Source organism: Elephantulus edwardii, unplaced genomic scaffold (genome assembly GCF_000299155.1).
Source record: "Elephantulus edwardii isolate Elephantulus edwardi_28Jun2011 unplaced genomic scaffold, EleEdw1.0 scaffold00008, whole genome shotgun sequence".
Taxonomy (NCBI): Eukaryota; Metazoa; Chordata; class Mammalia; order Macroscelidea; family Macroscelididae; genus Elephantulus; species Elephantulus edwardii.
In genome coordinates, this window is record NW_006399758.1 from 27,711,142 (window position 1) to 27,721,568 (window position 10,427).

Here is a 10,427-nt window from a genome sequence, read left to right on the forward strand (position 1 = left end):
AGATAGTGAAAAAACTTTGCAAAATGCCTGGCACTTTGAGAATTGGCTAGTCAACAAATAAAGGATGAATGATAAATTTAAAAAATTCACTTTTTATAGATCACACAAGCAGTAATAAAAAGTCAGAATATTAAATTCCTAGACTTTGTCATCACATATTTCTTCTGCCACATTAATTCTATTAGTAAAATCACTAGAATTCACAAACCATTAGCCAAACTGACAAAGGAAAAATAAAGTCAGAAGATGTTGTTTTTCTGTGCTATGGAGTTGCAACCCTATGTACATTAGCTTTGGAGGCTGCCCTATCTGCACCAATCTCATCATCTCTAATCACATTACTCCAGTCAGAGTCAATCCATCTCATCCTAGGTCTTCCTCTCTTGTGCTATCCCTCCAACCTTCCAAGTATGATGTCCCTCTCCAAGGACTGGTCCTGCCTAGCCATGTGCCCAAAATATGTGAGACAAAGCCTCAAAAACTTGCCTCCAATGATTCTTAAATATCCTTGCCTCCAGGAAGGAAACTGGTTTCACCCTCTCCAGGACAGACCTGGTTTTTTGTTTTCTTTTCTCCTGACAGTTCATGGTATGTTCACTATTCTTCTCCGTCACCACAACTCAAAAGCATTGCTCTTTCTTCTATCATCCTTAATTATTGTCCAACTCTCTGGTGCATAGCAAGTAATTACAAAGACCATGGCCTGGATCAGGTTCACCTTAGCCTTTAAACTGACATCATCGCTCTTCAGTACTCTAGAGAAGTCCCTGACAGCAGACTTTCCCAATACAATTTGCCTTTTGATTTCTTGACTGCTGGTGCCAAGAGTGTTGATCATGGAACCATGCAAGCTGAAATTAAAAGATGTAAATAACCAAAATAAGAGATAAGATAAATGATATTACAACAAAATCAACAGGTATAAGATTATAATAGGAAGACCCTCTATGAGGTGAATTGATTCAGTGACTGGGGTAATCGGGACGGGTGTGTCAGAGGCAGTGCAATTGGCACAGGGCAGAGCAGGGTTTAGGGCTGTTGTACATAGGGTTGCTATGAGTCACAAACGACTCGACGGCACATAACAACAACAACAATTATTAAAAATGGTACTTGAAAAAACTTTAAAGCCTTGGGCAGAAGAAATGGACAGATTTGTAGACTAATTACTTACTATGGTGATGGAGAAGAGCACTGAACAGTCTATGGATGGTGAAGAGAACAAACAGATATGTCTTGGAAAGGGTATAGCCGGGAGTGTTCTTTAGAGTCAGGAATGACGAGGTTTCTTCACATCACATACTTTGGGCATGTTGCCAGGATGGGCTATTCCTTGGAGAGTGACATGATGTTAGGAAGGGAGGAGGGTCAGTGAAGGAGAGGAAGACCCTCAACTATGTGGACTGACACAGTAACTGCTGCACTGGGCTCTCAGGACATGTGAGGATAGCTCAAGACAGAATGGGGTTCAGATCTTTTGTTCATAGAATCACTATGAGTCGTAATCTACTCAATGGCACTTGTTAGGGGCTATTTAGTCAAGTATATCCTATTGAGACCTTATGAACAACAGATGTGAACACTAGTCTATTCTCTGCATCAATTTTCTATCATCCTTATTCATTGTCTAGCTTTCAGATGCATAGCATGTGATTTAAAAGATTATGGCCTAAATTAGGTGTACCTTAGTCCTTAACTTGAAATCATTGCTCCTCAAGAATCTAGAGAGGTCTCTGACTACAGAGTTTCCCATTGCAATATGTCTTCAGGTTTTCTGACTGCTTGTACTAAGGGTATTAATTGTGGATCTAAGTAAGATGGTGTTTTACAGAGTCTCAGTCTTTTCTCCATCTATCATAATGTTACCTGTAGGCCTAGCTGCAAAGGTTTTTGTTTTCTTGATGTCAAGATGCAATCCATATTGACAGCTGTAGTAATTAACGTTCTATAGTAAGTGCCTCAAGTCCTCCTCACTTTCAGCAAGCAAGTTTGTGTCATCTGCATAATGAGTGTTTTTGATGAGTCTTCCTCCAGTTGTGATCCCACATCTTCTCCAGAGTCCAGCTTCTCAAATCATTTTCTCAGTGTGCAGATTACATAGGGAAAGGATACCATCCTGAAGCACATATTACTTAATTTTTTCAGTTGTCTTAAAAGGTTAGAAACAGTCGACTAAGATACAACTTTACTCATATGAAGCTAGAAAAAACCAAAAGAAACTAGAGCCTCAGAGAAGTAACTGGTCAACAAGACTAATGACTGAGCTGATCTGTAGGAGTCCCTGAGACTACTTCCCTAAAATATCCTTTGAACTTGGAATCCAAGTTATTTTTGCAAGTCATATTTCACCTAAGTATACATTGGTGTGATGTTGCTGTGTACTGTCTTATTGGAATCGAGCCATAGCTGGCTGACCCAGTGAGTTTTCAGAGGCAGTTAATTGAACGAGAAGAGATTGCCCATCTTTCTACTAAGGAGCAGCTGGTGTTTTCGAACAGCATACATTTGGGAGTGCAGCACAGCTTCTTGCCACTGGCCACCTGAGCCTCCTTTTGGAAAAACAGGTTGGTTTATAAAACTAAAATATCACCTATGAGCAATGTACTTCCTTAAAAATGTCACTATATGAAACCAAGTGATCAACATTTTCCTAAAGGCAAAGATGGGAAGACAAAGGGAGATACTTACTGGGCACCACAGCTTCATAATGCTTTACAGGCTACTTATTCTCCTCTTAGTTCTAGAACTATTTGATTTTATGCAATTCACTTAAATCCTCTGTACCTCATTTGCTGCATATGTAGAGGAAGGAAATAATACTAAATGATATTCCACCTATTGCTTAAGTGATATGTTATTGTGTTTCATGCTATACATTGTGTTTTATACAATCTGTATTTACAATATTTTTCAGTCATGTATATTGTAGGTTTTACCCCCTTAAAATCGTTACTAATAACTAAAGTCATGAAAGTGTCATGACTCAATATCCACATTGTAGATTGCCAATTTCCAGTTTACCTGTGCCAATCAATCAAGCTAGTTCAACTTGGAAACTCCTAGTATCTGCATCCACAAGGAACATCCAGTCCAGAGCAGGCCATCAGGTTATAGCCATCAACTCTAGCTCACAGCATGGATCATCTCTTCTTCATCTGGTTGAATGCTGGTCAACTCATCCCCAGCCATCTGTGGCTAAATTCAAATGAATATCAGTTGCAACTTCTCCCCACATCCCAGACTGACTGGTCCCTTAACTCAGCCCTAACCCAACCATGGGGCCAAGTCAGCTAGCCAGGGATCCTCATGATTCTCTGCTCTTCAAGCCAGCTTCCCTGCTCCATACATCTGTGTATGCCAGGTGGACAGTGTGGAAGGAACACATTCAAGCGCAAGCTGTTCTCTATTGTTAGATTTCTCGCACTTACACCCCTATGGATCCAGGTGATTTATACGAGTGAGCATATTCACAATCAAGCTTTAACGTCAAGTCCTAGAAGTGGGTGCTAATGGGTACCAACTATACCCTGCCTCAGAAGCCAAACAGCTCTTCCTGTTTTAAGAAGACAGGCTCTTCCTTTTCTTTTTTCTTCTCTGTTTTCCTGCCTTCCCTTCTTTCAAATGTGAATCTCTTCAATCAAAATTCCAGTATGAGTCTACAAATTCATTCAAATGAAAATCTCCTCAGAGCACAGGGTGGGACTTAATCATTCCCATCCACCAAGCTGCAGGCATGATGTGTGTAGTGCTGTGAACTGAAAGCTCAAGGATTTGAATTAATCAGCTGATGCATAGGAGAAAGAGAGATGGTATCCTCCTGTTAAGATTTACAGCCTGAGAACTTGGAATTGAAGCTATGTTGCTGTGAGTTGAAATCAACCTGGTGGGGGTGGGTTTGGTTTTTTAGTCAAGTGAATGGCCAGCTGGTAGTTGGGCAACATCCCACGCTGACCCTTCTGGAAGACACTCCAATCTGCCTGGTGTAAGATGGCTAAGGCCAATCAGAAAAGAACACAACCACCAATCACACCTTGCTTAACCATCAAGCAATGACATAATTCACCTAAAGGGACTGAATGACTACATATTTGGGAACTAACAAAGGCACCCAATCAACATCTTCCATGGAAAGGTGACTACCAAGCTGACTACCCTATCCCTCAATACCTACCTATAACATTTGGCCTATAATTTCCTCATTTACAACTTTGCTGCCTGACCCTTGCCTTTCTCTGGCCTCAGACAGTAAACCCACTAATAAACTCCTTTGTTTCACTTCACCTGATTCTCTGGGCCTTTTCAGCTTGCATTAAGGTAAAACAGTGATTTTTTTAAAATAAGGCCCCAGGAATTCTCAGAATCCCAATGGAAGCATTTCAGTAGACAGATGCAGACCTGGATGTGCTTATTCATCTATACCAAAAAATTTGAAAGATGACTACATGAGCTCCCAACTGGAAGTAACCCATATTTGTGCAATTGCAAGAAAAGGTGATCCAAAAAATGTCAAAATTATTGAATAATATAATTAACAGCACATACAAAGAGAATATTGAAGATAACTCCAAAATGACTGAAGCAGTACATCAACCAAGAATTGCCAAAAATTCAAACTGGATTCACAAAGGACCCTAAACAAGGAACATCAGTGCTGATGTCAGATGGAGCTTGGCTGAAAGCAGAGAGTAGCAGAAAGATGGTTACTTATATTTTCTTTACTTTGCAAAGATATTCAATTGTTTGAATCATAACAAATTATAGATAACGTTACAGAAACTCGGAATTCCAGAAACTTTAATTGTACTAATTCATATCTTATACATAGACCAAGATATAGTTATTCAAAAGCACGCAAAAATACCATATGAAGGGAGCTAGGGCCGGAGACCTTGAGAGGGAGCCTCAGTATCTGGAAAGAAGCTTCAGCAGGGAAAGACAGTAGCACAAAAACAAACAACACAAACAACAAAAAACCCAACACAAAACCAAAAACAAAAAAATTGAACAAAAAAAAAAGGAAAAAACCCAAATAAAAACCCTAGATGTATAAAAATTGTTTAATATATACTGGAAGTGTCTGCATTCGATTTACATGCTTTCACTATAGTTTATCAATCTGTATGTTGAGCAAATAATTGGAAAACCTGGACTTTATGAAGATGATTGTAACATCAAGATTGGAGGAAAATTTATCAACAATCTGTGACATACAGATAACACAATTTGGCTTGTAGAAAATAATGAAGATTTGAAGCATTTATTGATGAAGCTCAAAGACAATCCTTGAGTATGGAGTAGATCTCAGCATCAAGAAAATAAAACCAGTCACAACGAGACTAATAGGCAACATCATAGTAAATGGAGAAAATATTGAAATGGACAAAGATTTCATTTTATGCAGACCCACAATCAACATCCATAGAAGCAGTAGTCAAGCAATCAAATAGGGTATCAGGAAAGCGTGCTGCTAAGGACCTCTTTAGAGGGGTGAAGAGCAAGGATGCCACTTTAAAGATTAAGGTACACTTGCGTCAAGCCATGGCATGTTCAATTACTTCATTTACATGGGAAAGTGGACTATGATTAAGGAATATAAGGGAATTGGTGCCATTGAATTTAGATATTGGGAACAAAATGCATATTACATGCCATGGGCTATCAAGAGAACAAATAAATCTCTTGGAAGACATGAAGGCAGAGTGTTCCTTAGAAGGAAAGACGCTGGGGGTGTGGTTGGGGGTTGTGGGGGGCAGATTGTGTATCAATGAGGGAGTTTTTCTTTTGCTTTTGAAGGAGAGGAGGAAACGGGGGGAGGGGGACTGGGAGAAGGGTGCAACAATGAATGAATGGAATTCCAAAATCTCTGTAGATGTTCATGGAAATAAAGGAAAAATAAATAAATAAATAAAAAATAAAGATGGTGAGACCTGGTTTCACATACTCTGGTTTAGTAGCACAACTTCCTAAGGACTGTGCCATCAGAGATTCCTATAGGGTCTCACACACTTTAGGCATGTTATCAAAAGGGGCCAGTATCCAAAAAAGGGGACATAATTCTTGGAAATCTAAAGGTTCAGTGAAAAAGAGAAAGACCTTAAATGAGATGAGTTGACACAGTAGCTTCAATAATGGGCTTAAGCACAGCAGAGATTGTGAAGATGGTTCACAGGATTAGGATGAGGAAGGGTTTTGTTCTGTTGTGCATGGGGTCACTTTGAGGCTGAGCCAACTCAATGACACCTAAGAACAATAACAATGTCAGTCTAATGCTCAAGTCTTGGTGGCAAAGGAAATAATAATGTGCTAACTAAAAAGTAAGCAATTAGAATCTGCCGACTGCTTGATGTATATAGAAGAAAGATAGCTAATCACCTCTTGTAAATATTTATAGCGTTGGAAAACCAGTGGTAGAAGATTTCCATGAACTGGAATCAACTGGATGGGAGTAAGTAATCTAATGTTTAAGAAGCCCTGGTGGCAGAGTAGTTAAAGCACTGGAAGTTCAATGGCTTCAACTCCTTACCCACTTTGTGGGAGGAATCTATAGCAATCTGCTTCCACGTGGATGTGCAGCTTTGAAAAGCCTATGGGTCAGTTCCTTTCTGTCCTTTTGCATTGTTAATAGATGGGATCAATTTGACAACAATAGATTTATTAACTGTAATTTATAAACAATAGGTGTGCAAACCAACCTCCTTATTTTCCTATCAGCTGGTATATGAACTAATTTCTCACTACTAATTGTGAAAGAGCAAAGTTTTAAATAACGTAAAAGATATGTTGTTGTTGCTGTTACGTGCCATTGAGTCACCTGTGACTCATAGAGACCCTAAACCCTGCTCTATCCTATGCTAGTCTTATTGTCTCTGACATACCTACTCCCATTACCCCAGTCACTGAATCAATCCATCTCATTGAGGGTCTTCCTCTCCTGTGCTGTCCCTCCACCTTCCCAGCCATGACATCCCTCTCCAAGGACTAGTTTCTTCTGGCAACATATCCAAAGTATGTCAGATGAAGCTTGAGAATCCTTGCCTCCAAGCATCAGTCTGGTTTCACCTTCTCCAGGATGAACCTGTTTAATCTCTTAGCAATCCATGACATATTCAATACTCTTCGCCAGCACCACAGCTCAACGGCATCAATTCGTCTTCTATCATCATTAGTCATTGTCCAGCTTTCTGATGCATAGCAAGTGGTTGCAAAGATCGTGCCCTGTATCAGGCATACCTTAGACTCCAGAATGACATCACTACTCTTCAGTACTTTGGAAAGGTCTCTGACAGCAGACTTTTCCAACACAATATATGTCTTTTCATTTACTGGCTGGTGGTGCCAAGTGTGTTGATTGTGGAGCCAAGCAAACTAAAGCTGTGAACAACCTCAATTTCTTCATCATCTACAGAGTAAGAAGAAAAGACCAAGGTGAATGTCAGAAGAGACTCTGAATATTGCACTAGAGCACTGAGAAGCCAAAGCAAAGGGAAGAAATCAAGAGATTAAAAAGCTGAACAGAATATTTCAAAGGGCAGTGCGGGAAGACAAAGTATTATAATGAAATGTGCAAAGAGCTAGTGTCAGAAAAAACAAAGGAGCTGAACTCGCTCAGTATTTCTTAAGCTCAAGGAACTGAAGAACAAATTCAAGCCTTGAGTTGTAATACTTAAGGATGCTTTGGGCAGGATATTAAGTGATCCAGGAAGTATTAAAGATGGAAAGAATATACAGAGTCATTGTAGCAAAAGGAATTGGTGGATACAGAAGAATTTAATGAAACAATGTATGTGGTGGTGATGAAGGAAGAAATTCAAGCTGCTCTGAAAGAATTGGCAAAAACCAAGGCCTCATGAAATGATGGTATACCAGTTAATACATTTCAGCAAACAGATGCTTCCCTGGACGTGCTCATCAAGTTGTGCCGAGAAATCTGAAGGTCAATCATTTGGCCAACTGACTGGAAAAGATCTTTGTTCCCATTCCAAAGAGAGGTGATCCAACAAAGTGTGGAAATTATCGAACAAATCACATGCAAGCAAGATTCTGCTGAAGATTATCCAAAAATGACTGGAACAGCACATCAACAGAGAACTGCCAAAAGTGCAGGCTGGGTTTAGAAGGGATTGTGGTACTAGGGATATTTTAGCTAATGTTAGATGGATCTTGGCTGAAAGCAAGGAGTACAAGAGGAATGTCTATCTGTGTTTCATTGACTATGCAAAGGTGTTTGGCTGTGTGGGTCACAACAAACCGTGGCTGACTCTGAGATGAATGGAAATCTAAGAACACTTGATCATGCTTGTGTGAAAAAGATAAAAGAGAATTTAAAAATAAAATGAAAAATTACAATTAAGAATAAACTGGCTGCAACAGTGTTAAATCAGGCCACCTTAAGTAAAATGGAAACCAGAGTCTGGAAGAAAAGCCAGACTACCAGAGTAACAGGAAATCTTGCAAGATTCAAGGTAGCTATCTTTTTTATCTTTCCATCTTTGCAGAGTCGGCTCATTTTTCCCTCTCTCGGTGCACACGTTTATCTGCAACTTAATTTTTTGTTCTGTTTTCTCATGGGATAAGCATAGTCACTCCAATTCTAACTTTTTCTCATATTCCAGTTGAAAACCAGCAATAAGGACTTATAAAGTCACTGTATTTCAGCTCTGATCATAGGAAGAGAAAATCTGATAAAATCAGATGTTCATCCCTGTCCAATCAATTAGGACCAGTAAAATAACAGTTCCATGTTCATATCTAGTAGAGAATCTGGAAAATGCTATCTGAAATGGTAACTGTCCAGTTACTAGGACAATAGACAATCAGGCACGTATTTAAAGACATAGGCTGCAGCTGGATTTAAACCAAGATAGCTTTAGAGAATCAAGTGTTATTATTTTTTTAAAAAGAACAAATATATCTACTAGCCATTTCAACAAAAAGAGCTGAAGAGACTCATAATTGAACAGATACAATAAGCCAAAGAAAGAAAAAAATTCAAGGAAAGCAGAAAAGAGGATTAACAAAGGTACAGGCAGAAAAAAAAGGATTTTGAAAAGAAATACAATGCAGACTTGGTCACTTAAACTAAAATAGGTGCTCAAAATATGTGCAGTAAATTGCACCAAGAAAACCCAGCCAACATGAGCCAAAAGCAAGAAAAATAAGAACTAGCATGAAAACACAGAGACTTAATGAAAGGTAAAACTAAGTACAACAAATGAAAAAAGAAAACAACCACAAAACCCAGATATTATTTAGAGAATTACAAAAAATGACTCCAGTTAAAAAGCCAGGTTGATTTTAATGTCAATAACTCTACCAAAACAGGAATGAGGAAAAGAGGAGATAATGTTTTTGTGTGGTGGGTGGGTGAGTTTATTTTAATAATTAAATGCCATCAGGTTGAAATGTCAATAGCAACAGTTAAAATACGATGTTAAAGGAGAAGGCATATTGGGTTACTACTTGTTATGAAACCGTTTTCTCAAAGCGTTAGTAAAGTAGTCTACTGCTAGGGAAAGAAGAGTTAAACAGGCACATTTCAAGGAGGACAGCTTATGAAATATCAGACAAATACTGTCCTGGCAAGATGTCACAGTGGAAAAGTCTTAACAAGATTTAGAATCTGAAAAGCCTGCCTATAAAGAAGGTAGCTCTTGACCTGAGGGCCTGAGAGCAAGTCTTTACTCCCCGATTTACTTAGAGTGGTCAGAGACACACATTTCTTCCTCTAAGTTTCATAAGGAACCTTAGATATTATCTTTTAACTCAAATGTGTGCTTGGCTGGGTTATCAAGAGACAAAGAACCAGAGACATAAATATATATGTTTCTACTCTTATGTGTTGGTTTTCATTCCAATATCCACTCTCATCATGGAACAAATCACTTTGCATCAGACCATAAAAATAATTGCTAAACAATGTCATAACTGCTAAACCATTGAAAATCAAGGCCTGGTCAAGCTGACACACAACCTTAACCATCGTAGTTGGTATATTTGAGTCCGTTGTTATTATGATTCTGTCAATCCATCCTGTCAAGGGTTTCTCTTCCTTCTTTCTTTAGCAACTAGTCCCTTTCAATGATATATCTAAAGAAAGTGAGCTGACATCTTGGACAATATTCTGTTAGCCAGAAGAATATTTTTTAGAAGCAGTTTGCCAGGCTTATATTCCTAGCCTGTCAGTGTGGTCGATCAACTGAAATTTACCTACCATGAATGACTTTGCTGGTGTTTGAAATATGAGTGGAATAGCTGTTAGCATCACAGCAACATTGAAGGTACCATAGCACTATAAACTGACATATTGGAGGTGGCTGCATCAATTACATCCCTTCAAATCTTCAGTCTCTTCTTCTCACAAATACTTATTGAAAGTAAAAGCCTTCTATATGGATTGAAGCTCAACATCAAGATAAAAAGATTCTCAC